Below are 19,458 nucleotides of genomic sequence, written 5' to 3'. Positions count from 1 at the left end.
GTTGCAGAGAGTGAGGAGGTCTCCCCTGAGCCTCCTCTTCTCCAGGCTGAGCCCCCCCAGCTCCCTCAGCCTCTCCTCACAGCACTTGTGCTCCAGTCCCTTCCCCAGCCTCGTTGCTCTTCCCTGGACCTGCTCCAGCCCCTCCATGTCCTTCCTGAGCTGAGGGCCCAGAGCTGGGCACAGCACTCCAGGGGTGGCCTCACCAGTGCTGAGTCCGGGGGAACATCTCCCACCCTCAGCCCCTCCACCCCGAGCTCCACATCCAACCCCGCAGTGGTGGGGTGAGGACGGGGGTCCCCACCTCGCTCATCCCCAAACCGCGGCGGTGCCGGGCGGCTCCCGCGGGGTTGGGAGCGCCGAGGGCCGGAGCGCCGGGAGCTGCCGGCTCAATGCCGGGGCCTCGCTCCCACGAGCGGATGAAAGGCTCCCTGTCCAAACGGCATTAGACGCGCTGCGAAGGCTCATTCCCGATCGGTCACGCTCCGAGGCGCAGCTGCAAAACCCCCTCCGGGAGCCCGGGATGCTCCGGGGGCTTTGTTCGGAGCAGCCCCGCTTCCTGGGGAACCGTGACAAGACGATGGGATTACGGGGCAGGAGAAATAAAATAAAATAAAAATCAACCTCGGCTTGGGCCGCGCTGGCTGGGCGGAAAAACAAAGGGGACCCTCGAATTCCCCCGTGCTCCTGCCGGGAATGATGGCCCCACTGTGCTTGGGGAAGGGGCACAGAGAGGGCTTGAGGGTCCCCAAGGAGGGAGGATGGATTTTTGGTGGTGTTCCCCCCCCCCCATTTCTGCTCCCAAATCCTAGCACTGAGTGAACAAGGAAAAGGAGGAAAAACTCACAAGGAAGTAGACTTGATGAGGAGGGAAAACCTTGTGCGGAAGGAAACTTCAAAAGGAGGAAAACCTCGAAAGGAGGTAAAGCCTTGCAAGGAAGGAAACCTCCAAGGAGCAAAATCTTGCAAGGAGGAAAACTTCACATGGAAGAAAAACTTTGGATGCAGGAAAATCTCACAAAGAAGGAAAACCTTGCAAAGAGGAAAGCCTTGGGCAAGGAAGGAAATCTTGCAAGGAGGAAAATACTTGAAGGGGGAAAACCTTGCAAAGAAGTAAAACCTTGCAAGCAGGAGAAATCTTGTGAAGATTCCTTGCATGGAGGAAATCCTTCCAAGGAAGGAAACCTCACCAGGAGGAAAACCTTTCATGGAGGAAAAATTGTGGACATAAGAAAAACCTCATATGGAGGAAAACCTTTGACAAGGAAGGAAATCCTGCAAGGAGGAAAACCTTGAGAGGAGAAAAACCATGCAAGGAAACACCTTGCAAAGCAGGAAAAGCCTTGCCAGGAAGGAAAGGAGGAAACCTTGCAAAGAAGGAAATACTGCACGGAGGAAAACCTTGCAAGGAAGGAAACCCTGTGAGGAAGAAAATGCTGCAAGGAGGAAAAACCTTGAAGGAGGAAAACCTTCCAAGGAAGGAAACCTCTCAAGGAGGAGATTCTTGGAAGGAGGAAGGGAGCAGGTTGAAGGGAGTGGTTCTGCACCTTCCTCCCTCCCGGCACAAAACCCGGCACGGTTTGGCCGAGGTTAATTGGGTTAGCACGGCTAAAGGGCGTAGCTTGTCCAGGCGCCTGCTCCCTAATGAGCATCTCATTTGAATCTATGCAAAATAGCAGGGAGCATGGAGACATGCTAATTAAAGCGATTGCTGTTCGCTAATTAAGCAGCAATTCCCCTGCCTGAGAGGGTATTCTCATGCAAATAGCGCCCGAGGAGGGGGAAAATCGCCCCAAAAACTGTGCAGGGAGGAATCTCAATTTGGCACCACCCCACGTCTGTGGAGCACCTTTGTTATAATCCTCATTTTGAGTATTTTTACCCCAAAAAAGTAGACTTGGTCTTTACTGTGCTGAGAGTGATCCTCAAGCCCTCGGCCTTTCCAGTGGCTGCCACAAATCAAGTGATTTAACACCCGGGCTGAGCCAACCCCGATTTTGATTCATTTTGGGGCGTTTTCTTCAGATTACAGGATTTTTCTACTCTTCGGTTTTGTTTTTGGTTTGTTTTTTTTTTTTTTTTACCCTTTTACACTTGTGGAAATAATGACGTCCTACAGGAAACCTCCTGAGGGATAAAATTAGGGCTGGTAAACACAGGGTAGTGCAGTGTATTGGTCTTGCAGGTTTGTCCGAAAACCAAGAGATTTTGTTCCAAGTCTGTTTCGCTTTTTTTCCTAAACCTATTTCTCCTTTATTTTTAAACACAGGAACTGTATTTCTTTGCAGCCTGCTCCGTGTGTCGCTGAAGCCTTTCCAGGCAAAACCCTCCTCAGGATACCAGCCACCGTGTGTGGATGCGACCAAAATATAGCAAATTCTCCCCTCTCCCCCCCCAAAAAAAGGCATGTTGGTCATATTTTGGGTGTATTTTGAGCCTTTTGGAAGGCCCACGTGCACAGGTGTGTGCTTGCACAGCTCTGTGGGTGCAGAGCTGCCAGGGGCTCAGTGGTCCGTAGGGAAATTCTCCTCCAGAAGCCATTTGCTTCACCTTGGGCTCTTGGGCTTTGCTGGACACTTGTGGAGCACCCTGAGGTTCCTTCTCTCTGTATTTCCTATCCCAACCTCCGTGTTCTCTGTGTCTGAGGAAATGTCTTGCTTAAAACTTAGGGAATTAGGGCTTGGAGCAACACGGTCTAGTGGAAGGTGTCCCTGCACACAGTAGAGGGGTTGGACCTGGACAGTCTTTCCTGTCCCTTCCAACCCAAACCATTCCGGCATTCCACGATGGAGACACCCTCTTTTGATGGGATGATGTCCACCACCGTGGAAAAAACAGCTCCTATTTTCCACCTGAATCCCGTTCAGCTGGCCAGGAGCCGCATCAGCAACCTCCCTTTATCCCAGGGCTGGGAGCGGGGCCGGCTGGGTCCACGGTCTCAGGGCTGCAGAGGTGCAGGTCCCGCAGATGCAGTGCCTGCAGGGGACACAGTGTGGGGTGCAGGGCGGTGTGGGCTCCTGCTCCCGGGGGTGCCTGGACCACGCATTCCCTGTCCTGCGTGGTCCCAGCCCTGGTTTGTTCGGGTGCCCGATCCTGCTGTGCCCGGTCCCGTTTGTTCGTGTGCCCTGTTCCGCCTGTTTCCCGTTTGTTCGGGTGCCCTGTCCCGCGTGTCCCCGGTTTGTTCGGGTGCCCTGTCCCGCGTGTCCCCTGTTTGTTCGGGTGCCCCGTCCCGCGTGTTCCCGATCCTGCATGTTCTTGGTCCCGGTTTGTTCGGGTGCCCTATCCCACGTGTTCCCGGTCCCTGTTTGTTCGAGTGCCCTGTCCCGCGTGTCCCCGGTTTGTTCGGGTGCCCTGTCCCGCGTGTTCCCGGTCCCAGTTTGCTCGGGTGCCCTGTCCCGCGTGTTCCCGGTCCCTGTTTGTTCGGGTGCCCTGTCCCGCGTGTTCCTGGTCCCGGTTTGTTCGGGTGCTCCATCCCGCGTGTTCCCGGTCCCTGTTTGTTCGGGTGCCCTGTCCCGCGTGTTCCCGGTCCCGGTTTGTTCGGGTGCTCCATCCCGCGTGTTCCCGGTCCCTGTTTGTTCGGGTGCCCTGTCCCGCGTGTCCCCGGTCCCAGTTTGTTCGGGTGCCCTGTCCCGCGTGTCCCCGGGTCCCGGTTTGTTCGGGTGCTCCATCCCGCGTGTTCCCGATCCCGCGTGTCCCCGGTGCCGGCGCAGGGACCCCGCGGCGCCCCGCGCGCACGTGCACCCGCCCCCCCGCCCCGCTCCCCTTAAAGGGCCCGCACCGCCGCTCCCGCCGCCCGCTCCCCCCCCTCCCCAGCGCGGTGGGCCCGCCCGCCGGGACACCCGCGCTCGCTCCCTCCCCCCCCTCCTCCCGGCGGTGGTTCGCTCCGCGGGGCGGGGCGCGGCGGCGGCTCCGCCCCCGACACGGGGCGCCGGTGGGAGCGGGGCGGGGAGGGCAGCGGGGCGGGGGGGAGATAAGCGGCGCCGGGCGGCCGGGCGGCGCTGGATGGAGGCTCCCGCCCGCCGGGACGCCCGCCCCAGCCTGGAATGTCCTGGCGAGCTGCCGCCGCCGGCGAGCGGGACCGGCACCGGCAGCAGCAGGACCGGGACCAGGGAGGGGGCGCGGCGCAGAGGTAACGAGCGCGCGCGCGATTCCCGCCGCCGGCGCGCGAGTGATGGGGGGGGGGGCGGCTCCCGGGAATCCGTGCGGGGCTCCCGGGAATCCGTGCGGGGCTCCCGCGGCTCCTCCGCTGCGCCCGCAGGTGTTGGCTCCTGTCACCCCCCGCACACCGCCCGGCTGCGCTCCCCGGTGCCGAGCGGGGCGAGACCCCCGAGCCGCCGCCGCCGCGCTCTGATTTACGGTCTCGTTTCTCCGCTTGAAGGAGGTGCCGCGGAGGGGCACGTCCAGCCTTCTTGACCGCCTTAAGATTGTTATCCTCGGTGCTTTTAACCTGTAAGGTCACTTTCCTCCGCAATTAGGGCGGTGGAAAGTCGGTCCCTGAGGCGGGAGGCGGTGTGTGATGCCCGAGGACTGCGGCTGTAAAGCATTCTGGCATCTTATCTCTAATTATTGCTGTTATTGCGTTAAGCTGCCTCCATCCTTACAGCCACACGAATCTTGAATTTTAAATGATTTTCCCGTGCTTTGTCTGTCTCTTTGCCAAAAAAAAAAAAAAAAAAAATATAAATTATACAGTTCCTGACTTCTAGTGGAAGAACTTTCCAGCCGTCTATCCCATGCTTTCAATACTGATGTTTTTTAAACCAAGAGAGACGTGTTTTTCGCTGCTGGGCAGAAAACAGGCGATGTTTATTTTGCCCCTGCCTCGCAACTGTGTAAAGGATTGGTGAAGGGGGTGAAGTGATGCCTTAATGTAGCTTTTTCTTTTTAATTATTATTTTACTGCTTTCCCCAACTGTTTTGCTGCCTCTGGTCAGGAGTAGCTGCGCCGAGCCTGGGGCTGTAAAGCTGTCAGCTCTTGAGGGGCTGTTTACTCAGCGAGTTCTGTCTTTCACACATGCACCAGAAATACAGTTTACCAACCCAAACAGCAGCCAAGGTTACCCGGGAGCGCAGAGACTTCGGTTGTCCGGGGTTTTATCCTCCGTGGCCCAGCATTTGCCTCGAACAAAGCAGGTAATCCTGGGGTGCTGCTGCCTGGAACCCGGAGGCTTTTCTGCTCATCTGGGAGTTTTGACAGTTGCGATTTATGGGATGTGCAGGAGAAAAAGTGCTCTTGTGGTGGTGGTTGCTGAGGGCGGCAGCCCGCTCCTTCTGCGTTACCAAAACTCGCGGCGAGCGTTTCCCGGCACTGTTTCGTGATGCTTTTCTGTTAAACTCGATATTATTTGCCCTAATTGCACCCAGAGTGCTTTTGTTCCCCCAAATCGAAACGGGTGGCGAGCGCCGTGTGTGAGTCAAATGCGTCGAAACCAAACCCTGCTCTTTCGAAGCAGTTGCAAGCCTGTCTCGTGGGGAGGGCTTGGTAACGGAGTGACTAGAAAGAAGTTAACATTTTTGTCCCATAGTTACCCCCCCCCCCCCCAAAAGAAGAGGGAAGCTTCGGCCTGGCTTGGTTCTGCATCCCAGAAAACCCACAAGTTTATGGAGAAACCCATGACTTGCCCAAAGCTATTTAAAATGGACTTACAGATAGAAGTACCAAGGTGGGATCCTCTGGGTTACCTGTTGTGTTAAAAAGGATTTTATTTTTTTTCCTCCTCAAGGGGTAGGAAGTGAGATGGGCTCTGATGTGGAGGGATTAGTAACTCACCCGAGGATGAGTGTGGTGGCTTTGTCGCTTGGATTAATGTGATTTACACCCTTAAGCTGCCCCGACTGCCCCTAAAGCCATGCCTGTGTGTGCAAGGTGAAGTGTGGGAGGGCAAGCTCCGATACGCCATGGGGAAGCAGCTTGCAGGGTTGGTTTTTGCCATCCTTCATGCAATCTTGGTGATCTTTCATCCTTTTTCTGTGGTGGGACACCAGCTCTGCATTCTTTGCCCACCAGCCCCTTGGGATGCTGGTGGTGGTTTGGTCCGGGCCCCCCCTGTGTGCTCCCTCTGCTGGCTTGCTGGGCTGCACTGGTGCTAAACTTTGTGGGTTTTACCCCAAAACTGAGGAGGGGGGTGAAAAAACGTGCAAGGAGAGGCCTGACTGTGCTGGGGTGAGTCCCTCCAGCGCTTTCATTATCTCAAGGTGTGCTGTAAGCCCATAAACCGAGGCTCCTGCTTACTTTGGCTCGCTGGTGTGTCAGAGGAATAAGGCAGCTGTGCTCTGACTTCAGGTGATGTCACTTGAGGATTTTAACTGTCAGAGCTTAAAAATACCCTGGCTTGTTTAAAGACTGCTTCTGCAGATGTGGGAATGGGGGAGCAAGGCAGTCGATTGGCCCATGTGAGTGCACAGCCGCTCCAGGGTCCCGCATCTCATAAATCCCCCTCTGCTGTCCCCCAGCAGACCTGCTCTGCCTGACGAGGCCTGGGGCGTGCCACCGCTGTGACATTAATTGGTGGCTGCTGGAGGTAAGGCACACTGCTCTGAAGTGTAAGACCAGCAAGGCTTCGGTGCCGGAAAACTAACTGTGAAGCGTGTGATGATTAAATGATTTTGGGAATAAAGCTGCTTTCTGATGCGATGGCACGGTCAGCAGCACCTTCTCCCACATGGCTGTTGGTGTGACTGGGTGTGTGAAGGACCAGCTGCTGTGATTTTGGGTTGTTTGCAGGGCGGGGTGTGAGGGGCTGTGGGTTCTGAGCTGATCTCTGAGTGTTTGTATGTGCACGTGTCTGTCTTTGCTGCACAACAAAATTTGTGGAAAAAGTTTATGCAGGTTGTGTGAGCTATTTCTAATTCTGTATGAGAAAAGGCATTGAACTTCACATGGGTTTCCTGTATCTCCCACTAAACCTGCTTTTTACACCTTCTCCAAGAGTTCCTTCACCTCTTCTCATTTTGCCAGGCTTTTTAGCCTATGCTGGAAAACCTCCTACTGTGCATCTTCCTCATTCTCATGCCCACAGTTGTGACTCTTGAGGGGTTTCATTGCTGTGCTCTGGTCTTGGCACACAGTCTTAAGCAAAACAACATGGAAATGTGGTGAACCTGCTGCTGAACCTGGTTCCACGAGGCTTTGAAACCTTTGATTTAGTACCAGAAGCCCTGAGACCTGAGCGAGTCTTCACCCCCAAAGCTGCTGGGATCGGGTTATCTAGGGTGATGTTTCCTATGGAGTCGCTTCCAATCGGCATCTCGGAAATTGACTGAACAAGTTTCGTTTGGCAACATTTTATTTGTCTATAAATATAAGTTACTTGATACTGTAAACTTGACCTGTGTGTGTAGAGTCAGGTTTTTGTCTCCTACTTTGCTTATGATCTCTTAACTAGTGAGGGGCTCCCTTGAGCTGAGTCTGCCCCTTCCTTGCTGCAGTGGTTTGCTGTCAGTTCTCTGGGTTTTGGTGTTTCAGTGGGCTGGGGAGCTTCAGAGCCAGTTCCTGTCTGCAGCTGGGGTGATCAAAAAGCCTTGTATCAAGTGGAATTGGTCAAATTAAATGGGAATTCCCTTTAAATGGGAATTTGCAGCTTGTGCTGCAATTCTGACTCTTAAACTGGTACATGGGCAACAATCTGGGTTGTCTGTCCGCTATTTTTGCTATTTTGAGCTATTTTGTTAACAGGTGAGCTGGTACTCAGTCTGTTCTTCAGGCATTTTTCTTTTTCTGCTCGCCTTCTGCTCTCCTGGAGGCCTCCCTGAGCAAACCCTGCTATTGTGTGTCCCTTTCTCCTACATTGCTTTCTCTGGGATGGTGTTTGTCCTTGGTAAAATAAGCAAAAACCTCTTTTCTATATTACTTTGGCTGGCAAGAGGTCTCCAGCTACCCTGGCCCAAGAATTTCTAGACAAGATAGTTTCTCTCTCTGTGTGTGTGTGTGTATATATATAAACTTTTTTTCAGTTGAGTGTTCTTCCAGTAATTTCCTCGGTAGATGGCTCAGTAAAACTTCCAGGGCTGAGTGTGTCAGAGTTTTCCACTCACTTTCCCCAGCTCACTTTTCCCTTTCCGGTGGGGATGATGATTCTCCAGTGACAGTGATCACTTTAGGGGAAATGCTTGTTCAGCCCTGTGAGGGATTGAGCCTTGTGCATCGAGACCACCTGCCTTTCCCATTAAGCCCCTGCTTGCTCTTTCTGTGCGTGAAATATCTGCTGTCTTTCAACAGGAGGGAAAACAATCATGTAAGGTGGGTTGTTTTCCCATTTCCCATACCTATGAGATGTCTTGAAGCTCTTCTAGCCAGGTGGGATTCTGCTTTTTTCTTTTTTTTTTTCCCCTTTTTTCCCCCCTCCCCGGCTCCTTGGGCGCAGTTTCACGTTACAGCTCCATCCGAGGACTCGCTGCTGCAGGAGGTGGCAGGTACATTCCTGCCTCTTCCCCTGCTGTGGGAATCCAGCAGTGGAGCAGCCGCAGGGGAGTGACTCCAGCTAACCCTTCAAAAAGAAAAAAAAAAAAGAAAAAAAAAAGAAAAAATACCCAAGCCCCAAACTTTCCTGGATCTTGCCCCGCAGTTAGAGTTGTTAAATCTTCCACTCGGATGACTGGGGAGGCCCCGGGGGGCTGGGGGTGGGGGGAGATGGCCCCTTTTGGCAGCAGCGGCTTTTAAATTGGTTTTGCTGTCTTCTGAACCTGCTCGCTCTGCCGCCGAGCCGAGGGGCCGGGTGCCTTCCATCTCCTGCCTCTGGAAATGCCCAACTGAACCGGTTCAGCTCGTGGAAACGGCCAGGAGAAAGGATAAAATCGCCCTCCAAAGCCCGGAGCGAGCGAGGCCAGCTCGGCTGGGATGTTCCCTCCGCCTGGCAGCGGGAGGGAGCTGGGGCGGGGAAGGGAGACCATCCCTCTGGCAGCGGCCGCGCTCCGGGAGGCTGAGCTGAAAGGTGAAACCGCACCCTCGGCCTCACCTGTCTGTCTGATCGTGCCTTTGATTTATACCCCGGGTTCTGCTGTTTAGCTTTCCCCGCAGACTCCAACCATTGGATCTGATAACGAACCAAGTGGTTGAGCCTTATTTGTTTAATTCAAAGAGGAGTTTAATATTTCCTACCTCGCAGCGTGCGGAGGCTCTGCCTCGCAGCCCGTGGTTTTCCTTGCAGGGAACCTGTAAAGTGCCAAGACAAGGGCAAAAGGGCTCAAGCTGTGAGCAGCCCCTTGTTGGAACAGTCTTGGCAAAGAGGCCAGGCACCACTAGTTTACATTTCTGGGGGTGTTTTGTCTCTGCAAAGGTGGCTGAGGTTTGTGCTGCCTGTGAAGTGTTGTTCCCTGCCAGCTCACCTTCCATGTGCTGGTGAGCCCTGGTGCTCATGGAAGGGAGCTGTGGGGACCTTCTTGGCCCACCTTAATCTTAGGTGAAGAACAGATGGGTCCCAAATGCCTCTATAATCACACTGCAGCATCTGCTGGAGCACTGAAGGGCAAGCAGGTGCTGGAGATGTCCAACCTCCTGGAATTTTATTTTGTGTAGGCACCTTGTGTCGGAGAGCAGCCTGCTCTAGCTGGAGATGCTCCTCTTCCTGGAGGGGCCTGGCACCAGGGGTTTCCTTTCCCAGTCCTTAGTGAGTGAAACAAAGCATTTATCTGGGTAAAAGGCTTCACTCTAAAGAATCTTACAAGAAATTAATCTTTTTTTCCGTGCCAGTTTGGAAGGTAACCCCCAGGTAACTGTTCCTCTCCTGGGGAACAGCAAAAGGGGACAATGTGGCCCCTTCTGAAACAAATTAAGCTGTTTGTTCCAAGTTGAAATCCCCTGCTTGGTGCCAGGTTGATCCAACTAAAGTTACTGTGATCAGGTGGTATGTTTTTGGTTTTAAATATTTTTCCTTTTTTTTTTCTTTTTTTTTTTTTTCGCTTGGTGTTAGTTGAGAGCTGATAGATCGGCCCAAATAAGGCCATGAGAAAGGCTGGCCATTTCCAGGAGGATCCACAGACAGTCAGTGCATGACTTGTTGCCTTTATCTCTGAGATCAGGAGATTCCTTTGCAGTGATGGATTAATCCACTCCTGAGTGAATAATATAACCGAGAACAAGTAGGAGCCAGCGCTCCAAACAGATGATTTGTTCAGTACGTGTGTGCCTCCCTTCCCCTCCCCCTCTGAAAAGTGTCTTTCTTCACCGTTTCATTCAGCCTGTTGAAACCTCTCAGCAACCTGTGCCTGCGCCAGCCCCCGGCCCGATGGAGGGTGAGGATGGGGCTGTGCCAAAGGCCTCTGCTCCCAGGTGCAGGAGCAGATAAACCACAGCCCCAACGAGCCCAGGATGGAGAGGAGGTGCCCGTGGGCTGCTGGGGCTGTGTTGTCACCTGTCTGCACGTTTTCCTCACTGTAGGTAGAGGTGTTGATGCTGGCACCTGCCCAGGGTGAGCTTGCAGGGCTCCGGTCCCTCGGCAGCAATGACTGTACCCCAACGTGAGGCAGTGGGCTCTTTGTCTGGGAAAAGCTGTGTGTATGGGAACTGGAACAGTGGGGTTGGGGGAGTGAACTCACTGGGCACAAGGGGATGGCAGTGGATGGCTTCAAACAGGAATACGATGTTTAGGAAGATGGTTCTTCAGTTGTGCCAGGGTGGATCTGCCAGGCTGGTACCTCGCTGGCAGAGCCTCAGCCCCTGGAGCTGCTTGGGAATGTCCTGGAGCTGTGCACCAAAGGCCTCCCAGAGACAGTCCTTGTTAGCACACATCCAGGAGGATGCAAGGCCGGGAAGGGAGTTGCACAGCTACGAGCAATGGAATTCACGTAGCGAAGTCGGTTACCGTCCCCATGGATATACTGGGATAACTCTTTGGCAGCTCATGAGCTGTGTCTTCTTGCTTTGACATCTTGGAACGCATCAAGGGCTGGTCCTGTTGATAGGCTCAAACAGGCTGTGAGGGTGTGAGATGCCTGGGGAGGTCCTCCCTCTTCTTGGGGCCCCCCAAGGCTGTCACAGTCCTACCGGGAAAAGCTCCAGTAGCTCAAAGTCAGGTTGGTGAAAGTCCCCAGCTTTGGCTTTCCTTGTGTCATGAGTGCTGGTAGCCTCACCTTGATCCCACGCACTTGGCCTATGGGATTGGAAGCACTGGTGGAAGCTTTCAGCTGCATTTTGGAGAATTTCTGTGCTGCGTGGGGCAAAGGCAACATCTTTAAAATGGCATTTTCCCTTTGGAGAATGGGCTTTGCTGCTGTTGGCTGTATGTAATTTCTGGGAGCTGAGGAGTTTTGCTGCGTAATGTTCCAACTCCATGTAGATTAAATGTATTGCGGAGTCAAACTAAACAATAGCATGTGGTTTTCCTTTGTTCCCCCCTTCCCCACGATAAGAGTTCACAAAAGTTCCCGAATTAGGGCTCTGTGTGCATATGCTGGAGCGTAGGCTCGGATTTTCATAAAGTTTGCTGAGGGCTGTTACTGCCGAGGAACTGTTCACGTTTGCGATCCCTCCGGGAAATCTCTTTGTTTCTCAGGAGCCTTTTCCGAAGGTGTGTTCCAGTGTAACACTCAGTTACTTGTTGCCTTAAATACTTTGCAGTGACAGTGTATCACAGCTTGATGGAGATTTGAGACTCCTCTAATAAAATGCAAGGGAAGGAGGAAAACCCCGAGGGTTTTTTGGAACAGAAGATGTTTTCTGTTCCTGCCACTAATCTCTGTTGCAGAATGAAGTAGGAATGTATACTTTAAATCTTTGTCAGGGTGTAGAAGGAAGCTGGCAACGGATGTAATCAAAAATGTTATTATCAAAACTCTCTAAATATGTTGAAATTTCAAGCTTAATGATATAATTTTAAATGCAGCTATTCAGACTGAGGCATGTTTTTGGGGTGCAGATTGCACTTCCAAATTGCTGTGTGTGTTGGGATGGGCCAGAGAGGAGTTAGGATTGCAGATGGTGGGTACTGCAGAGGTGTGGCTGGAGTCTCTTCAGCCCTCTCATCTCCAGTGCCCTGGTAAATTGGGGCATGCTTTTCTAAATTATTGGCTTTGGGGCTGAGTGCTTTAAAAATGGTCCAGTTTCCAAGTTAGCATTTTTCCTAATTAGTGCATTTCTCATGGCTTGTAAGTAACCGGCACACGTGGAAAGTGTGTGTGTGCATGTTCAGAGTTTGTCTGAAACAGCTCTGGGCACAGCAAAACACAAGGAAGCCACACCAGAATCAATGCACAGTAGCACAGACTCAACCCAGTGCAACAGGAGACAGAAAGCTTCCAGCCTTAAACTGCTTGGAATAAGGGAACTGGGAGTAACCTTCACCCTTCTGACTGTTCCTTGAGCAGAGAGGCTGCAGGTTGAGGGCACAGGAGAAGCTGAAGTCCTTCTCTGAGCCAAAGGTGTGAAGCTGTTTATTTTCACTGGGGCAATGTATATATTGCAGGAGGCAGATGCTTGCCTGCTCAGCCCGAGCCTTCACTGCCTCTCTGGGCTCTGGCGAGTGTACAAGTGTTGTCCCTTCTAATCCCTCAACATTAAACAGTCCAGGCACCTTTCCCTGGCTGAGCCTGGGACTGCTTTACAAAACACACAGAGAGAAGCCAACAAAAAAGAAACATTTGCTTTCTTTGCCAAGTTTAAATGAAGAGTAATACCGTGGTGCTGCTTAATCTTGTTTTTCTTGCTATCTGATGGATGCTAACGTGGGATGGAATCAATCCCGGCAGCCGGTTATCTTTGCAGGGCCTCCATGTTGCTGAGCTCGGCATTAAAGTCTTGTGGGGGAGTTGACGTGCTATGAGGAGTCTGGAACCTTCTTCCTGCGTGGCAAAGCCGCAGCAGCAGTTTCCCATCTTCCTTTGGGAAGGTGTCTCACGGAATTGCCGGTCTGCCGTTGGACATCCGAACAGAAATCCTGTTCGGCAAAGCAGGATGTGTCTGTGCGAGTGAGAACAGGGCACAGTCAGGTGAACCTGGCGGAAATTTCTCCCTGGTCCCCCGTGATGAAACTTAACTCCTTTCCTATCAGTTGCTCGTGTTCGAACTGGTTCTGCTGGGAACAGCTGCCATGGCCCCGATCCTCGGGAGGAGGTTTGGGCTCTGACTCACGACCTGCCGCCGTGTGCCGGTGCTGCCCCGGGCAGGGGTCCCTGCTGCTGGCAGGGCTGAGCTGGCAGTGCAGCAGAGCTCGGCTGCATGAAGCAGCAGGGCTGGAGAAGCAGAACCCTTGGGCCACAGCTTCATGGTCACTGCTGCCTCCCTCCTCTGGATCGAAGCTCTCCTTTGGCTCCGCTGGCACGAGGAAGGAGGCGGGAAGCTACGGCCAGTGCTCAGTTGCGCAACACCGCTGAGCGAATCCAACCCAAAGCCTCCCTCTCCTTCCCCCCGTGTTCCACTGCCCCTCTCCTCGCCTGGGAGCCTGGTCGATTTGTTGGAGCAAACCTGGCCTGACCAACGTGACTTTCTCATTTATTTTTCTGCCTAGCTGCTGCTTTTATCTGGGCCCGAGGCGGAGGGGCTTGTTTTGCTAAGGAATATTGTCAGTCGTGTCAGGATTCCTTCCCTCGAGGTGAAGAAGCGCAGAAGTGTGTGTTTGCCGGAGAGTTTGGACTTCAGTTTTGAAACCAGGTTTGGTCTTTCGAGTGTGGGGGAAGGGAGGGGAGAAGAGCAGTAAAACTGAATTACTGTAAGGCTGGAGGATGGATTGTGCACAGGCTTGTTTCAGCTGGGGAGGAAAGACTGGGGTCTTTCCTGCTCTCTCCCTCAGCTGTCCCTGGTTAACCAGTTTGATTTTAATAAGCATTGTTCTGCCTGGAGCCTGAGTCCAGCAGCAGGGAGTGTTGGCATTGCCTGGGATGGCATGTGGATGTAACAGGAGGGGAAGCAGCAATCTGGAGTGGAGGGCAGCACTTTTGTTTAGCAAACAGAGTCAAAATGGGTCCGTTGCTCCGTTTTGTGCACGATTCCAGCCGTCTGCAGGCACAGTGAATTCTGGAGGTGACTAACGACTGTAACACAGGCTTGGCTCTCCGGTTCCAGCGCGCCTCCCATATCCTGCAGCCATGAGTTCACAGGCTCCTAATTGCCTATGATGTAAGACAGCAGTAGATGAGGTTGCTATAAATTCTGGCTGCAGGTGTGGATTTAATGGTTGTGCTTCCCTTTAAGGGCTCACGGATAGCATGGATCCCTGCAAGTTACAACAGCCCAAGTTGGACTCGGGCTAAGGCAGCTAAAAGAACCCATTTGTCTGCGTTTTTTAGAGCTGTTGCTTGCTGGAGGCTACCAAAGGACGAGGTGTCAGCGTTCATCTGGAATCGCCTCAGGAATGAGCTCGCTGTCCTCTAGCAGAGCTCAGCCATGGTTCCAATTCTTTTCATCAACCTTCTCCAGCAGCAAAACTTCCCAGGCATGAGAGTGCTGCTGGAAGTGGACCTTTAGGCAGCCTGTGTGGACACAAGGGCCTTTGTCTGAGAGTCTGACAGGTTTTTTTTTTTTTTTGATGACCAGAACAAGCCTGTGGTTCTAGTCTTTTCTATTTTTTTTTTTTTTTTAATTCATGCTTAATTCTGATTATAGGACCCATGAAGATATAACCATGGGTGATGGTCCTTGACATGCAAAATGCAGGCTTTTTGGAGGGGAAAAGACACCCCTTGGGGCAATAGTGCAGCTTGCTGTGGTGTGTGCACCTGTAGCTCGGATAATTAGGCCAGTGAGTTCCCCTGCTCCCTTGAGAAAACGGGCATGGCTCACTTGGAGTTGGGCTTTGTATATTTTTCTTCATTTTTACGCACATTCTTGCAGTCCAGGGTTTATTAAACATACTGGGGTGGTGCTTCATGAGTTGATCTGAGGCCTCACGCTGTTCAAGTGCAAAGTTCCCATTCTTGGATGTCCTTTCCCAGCCCCTCCTTTGGGCCGGTGCTCCAGGACTGCGAGGGGAGCTGAAACTGCTCCCTCATCCAGGTGAAAACCGAATCTCATTTTTTCTCTGGCTGAGTTTTCAGCTGGATCTGCCAGCAGCTCTGACTCACTCGCTGGCCGCGGGATCCTCGGTGCAGATTGGAGAATGCAAGCCAGGTCCTGAAGGAAGGTGTTGCTGCCCTCCTCGGCAGCGGCCCCTCTTTAAATTGGCTGGAAAACTGGTTACGAAATCTCGTTCTCGGTAAAAATCAGAGCTGGAAAAGCAAAGCAGGCGCCTCGCTCCGAGGCTCAGGCCAGCCCTGGGGAAGGAGCAGGGAGGGGGTGTTGGCAGAAGGACCCTTGGAGACATGGCTGAAGGGGAGCAGGGCTGTCACAGGTGTCTGTAGGTATTTATGTGCAGTGCACTCTGCACAGGTGTTGAGCTGAATGTGGGGAAGAAAACGGGAGTAAGAGGCGAAGCACTGCCTGGGCAGGAGATAAGGAGAAGGGGGAGGTCTGGGGGGCCTCAGAGAGCAAAGGGTGAGAACTTTGTATGTATTTGGCCTACAGTTACTGTGATGGAACTGTTAAACTAATGATACCCTCAGCTCCCTTGGGGGCTGAAAGCCCTGATTTAGGCATTTAAGCATAATTGCAGCCCAGCAGAACTGTATATCAGGCTAATGCTCTGTTCTCTAGCTTCCCCCGAGGCCAGAGGAGGCAGGAACCATTCCCACTTCATTAGCGTGGCAGCAGGGGGACTGTCTCAGCTCTTTTGCTGAAGTTAATAATAAAATTAACCTAATTGTTATGCCCGTTTGTGGGGAAGAAAGTGTGGCTTCTGTGGTGATTTATTTATTTTTCTCCTGATGTCTGTCTTGCTGGATGGGAACCCCAGGTCTCCCCCCTCAGAGCAGGGATGTGTGTCGGGAGCAGACTCGTGACTTTTGTGTTTTTTGGAGTGTTTTTGGCTGTGTGTGCTGAGGAACAGTACACAAACTGTTAAATTTTCTTCCCCAGGCTCCCCCAAATCCATTTCTCCAGTCCATGCCAAAGCATGCATTCTTCTATCAAGACCATATGTACGCCAAGACCGAGGTTCTAAAGTCAAGGTGTTTTTGAAATATTGGAGTGCAAATTAAGGATCTGAGTAATCTTAACTGTCTTCTTAAAAAAAAAAAAAATAAAATTCTCTATCAGCCTCACATATAACTCAAAGGATTAATGGAAAGCTAAACTTTGATCCGAGTCCAACAGCTGATACCAACCGTGAGACTTTCCAGGCCTGAAAGCAAAATAGAAAAATCCAGTGAAAAAGATCTACTGCTCCATCTTTGAGGCATGCAGCCTCTTGGCCATGCTTTGGGCTAATACTGCTATTTTTTACTTAACCTCTTCTTGTGTCACCTCTGTGCTGTGCCACTGGACCTTACCTGTACCAGGTTGAGTAAATTACTGACATTATTTAGGGTGTGTGGGAAACACATCTGCCTGGTTATTAAGGAAGGCCATCAGGGCTTGGGAGTCCCCTGTCCTTGCTGGGACTCAGTCACTGTCTGGTTTGCTCAGCACTGTTTGTTTTTCCTGCCATCTGCCACCCGAGCAAACACTCGTTCTATATTTTGACAAAAATAGCAACTTTTAGGTCTTTAAGGTCCCTTCCAACCCAAGCCATTCTATGAAAATTAGAGTGCTATTAGTGCTGCACAACTGATAAAGGATTTTAGCCCCCAAAATTGCTCTTGGGATTCATCCCTGATTCATGGGGGGGGGTGTTAAATCATCTGGAGCAAGAAAAAAGCTCCATGTAAGGCTGCTTATAAAAATAAATGTTGCATTAAAAGGAGTAAAAATACCAATTGAATCATTAAGTGGGAATCCACATAGAAAACACTTGGATGTGACTTAGCACCGATGGATTTGGGTGCCAGGCATGGGTCTAGGCAAAAAAAGTGGAGGCATTAATGAAATCCCAGCTGAGGGTTGCAAAGGTTGAGCAACTGTAATTTTTCTCCTTTATTCAGGAGATCCTTATCCTTCTGATAAGGATCTGGAAGGTGCACTTTCATTTGTTTAAAGTGTAATAAATAAATATGAACAGAACATCAAAGGATGCTTTTTCTTGTAATTTTTAACTGCCTCCCCAGTCGGGGTGTTTCTGTGAACGCCTCGGAGGGCATTTGGCCCATTCGTGTCTCTCACACTTGGTTTATGGGGTCACTGTCAGCAAGCTGGTTATTGTAGGGTTTTCCCTTTCAGATTGTTTTTTGGGGATGGAGAAAATCCCAGGCGTGCAGGTCTGCTCAGCAGAGTTCAGCGCGTTTCCTAGAAGCGCCCACAAAATCCCTTTGAAGAACGTAATTTTATTGCTTACACTCATGAAATCCTCTCTTTGGTGATGCCATCATTCCAACACAAATGCCTAATTACGGTGGTTTGGGTTTTTTTTCTTACAAAATCCCCAGCCCTCCTGTAACCGCCTGGCTCCTTATCTCCAGCGCTCGGCTTCCTGTGATTTAGTAACACGCAGGCTGCAGTTCCAGAGGTGGAGAAGAGTAAAACGGGAGCGCTTGAATTTTTCCTTGCCCGAGCTGTGATTACAGCCCGGCGCTTCCCGGTGCTCCAGCCCTCTCTTCGAAGCGTAATTAGGAACACATTGATTCTTATTGCAGCTGGCAGCTGCTCGCTATTGCCTTTTTCAGCTTCTGACCCCCATAGTCCCGCTGACCTTTCCTGGGGTTAGTCGTAGGCCCTTTTCATTGTGATGGGCTCGAAGTGGCTCATGTGGAGTTGATTATTTCCTTGCTTGTCTGGCCTTTTTGGTGCCATAACTCCAAGTCACTTCCATTTTCTTCCCCTGCTTTTGGCTGACCACAGTGAAAGGAAATGCTTTTGCTGGCGACAGGATCGGTTTGCACGCTTGACTGACTCGATTGAGACCCTGAAAAGGGGGGGAGGGGGAGGGTAATGAACACTGTAGGTGCTGCATTTGCTTTTTAAAGGTTGATGTTAATGATTGAGTGGTCATTAAGCATTCATAAAAACGGGGGCTTCAGGCCGGCTCCGTGTCCTTTTGGCAATCTCCGACCCGCGGGTTGGCATCAGAAATCCCCCCGCCGCATCCTGGATGGCAGCGGTGGCTGCGGGAGCCACAGGGAGCAGGTCTGCGGCGTGTGGCGAGCGCGCCGCTGTCAAACAGCTCGGGAATACCTCGAGGTTCTCCCAGCCACTGGGAGACCCCGGGAATAAACCTGGGAGGTTGTTCCGTGAGGCCGCCGGGCAGGCTGCCGGTTGCTCCCGGGCTGTAACCCGCTCCTCCCAGCCCAGAAAGCTAATGAAGTCTATGTGCCAGCTGTTACACTCATTTTGCCAGACCCCAGGAGGACTGCATGAAGACAGTCAGTGATCAAAGGCTCTGGAGATCACTGAGGAGCCGAGCGGCAGGAATGTCTGATTGCTTTCTCTTGGAATGCCACAGGCTTCAATACCTCCTTTTTTTCCTCCTTTTTTTTTTTTTTTTAAGGTGTCTTGGTGTGAGATTTAATGATCTAACTCGGGCTTGCTCCTGCTAAAGCCAGAGTGTTTTAGTTAATTTTGGGGGAATTTGTTTGCTCTAAATTTAGGTGGTTTGAAAACCTGCGACTTTTCTTGTACTGGGGACAAGTTAAAAAGACATTTTTCTTGGTAACTAATAAGTGACCTAGGGAAAAAAATAACTTGCTGTGCTTTGGGTGTTAAATCACATATAATATGATGAAGCTAAGTGGGATTAATCGATTTTGAGTTACTGCTGTTTAGGAAAAATGGGAAATCTTTGGTATCCAAAGCTGCTTTACTCCCAGATGGCTGTCACGATGCAGCTGGCGGGGCAGTGCCGCCCTTGAGGCAGCAGCACTCAGTCACTTTTTCCTTGGGCTGCTCAGCAAAGTCAGCTCCTGGAGGTGGAGTGGGCAACTTGAATAATAACTCTCTCTGTTCCCGAGGTGCCTGTTTCCTTCCTCCTCCTCCTCCTCCTCCTCTTTCTGCTTTACTCCAGCGTTTATGGGACCTGCTGTGTTGAGGTAGTTCAGAAACCCTTCCTCATTTAGCTCCAGCGTGCTGTAGTGGCTCGCTGAAGGTTTGGAAGCGTGTTGGAGGGGATGGATGGAGTGGGAGTGCAGTAACAGACTGAGGTGGAGTGGTGGCTGTTGGGAAGGGAGGTCCCGGTGTTGTCGTGCCAGCTGGTCTGAGATGGCAGGAAGATGATTCAGGGAGCTCAACCAAAGTGGGGATGAGATAATGCTCTTTTTGAAGTGACTCTGCCCTCAGCTGCAAGGGTGGAGAGGAGGAGTTCAGGGCCCAGTAAAATCAGCAGGGCAGGATCTCGGCTGTGTTTGGAAGGACACAGCATCCTCTGGAGCTTTAGCACCATGGGAATGCATGGAAAACAGCATTTCGTCATCTTTTAGAGAGTGAAACCCTTTTTTGGGGGCAAGCAGGGGTAGGAGTGAGTTAATTTGGAGGTGAGGGTTAAGTTACAGTGACAGGACCAGATCTGTGGAGCCCTACATTGGAGACCACTGGTTTCTGGAGAAACAGGGACAAACGTGAAGCTTTGGGAA

General features: G+C 51.8%; 1 protein-coding gene across 1 annotated transcript in view; it reads left to right on the top strand.

Moving 5' to 3' along the window:
• Positions 1-4,001: 4,001 nt before the first annotated feature.
• CDON (cell adhesion associated, oncogene regulated) overlaps positions 4,002-19,458 on the top strand; it is a 56,177-nt gene continuing 40,720 nt past the window's right edge. Inside the window, exon 1 of the mRNA XM_032709640.1 lies at positions 4,002-4,126. The gene's annotated coding sequence lies outside the window, so the exon portion shown is untranslated. The remainder of the gene's footprint in view (positions 4,127-19,458) is intronic.

The sequence above is a fragment of the Chiroxiphia lanceolata genome, chromosome 23, assembly GCF_009829145.1.
Source record: "Chiroxiphia lanceolata isolate bChiLan1 chromosome 23, bChiLan1.pri, whole genome shotgun sequence".
Lineage (NCBI taxonomy): Eukaryota > Metazoa > Chordata > Aves > Passeriformes > Pipridae > Chiroxiphia > Chiroxiphia lanceolata.
The sequence above is the reverse complement of the archived record's forward strand: the minus strand, read 5'-3'. Positions and strand labels throughout refer to the sequence as shown.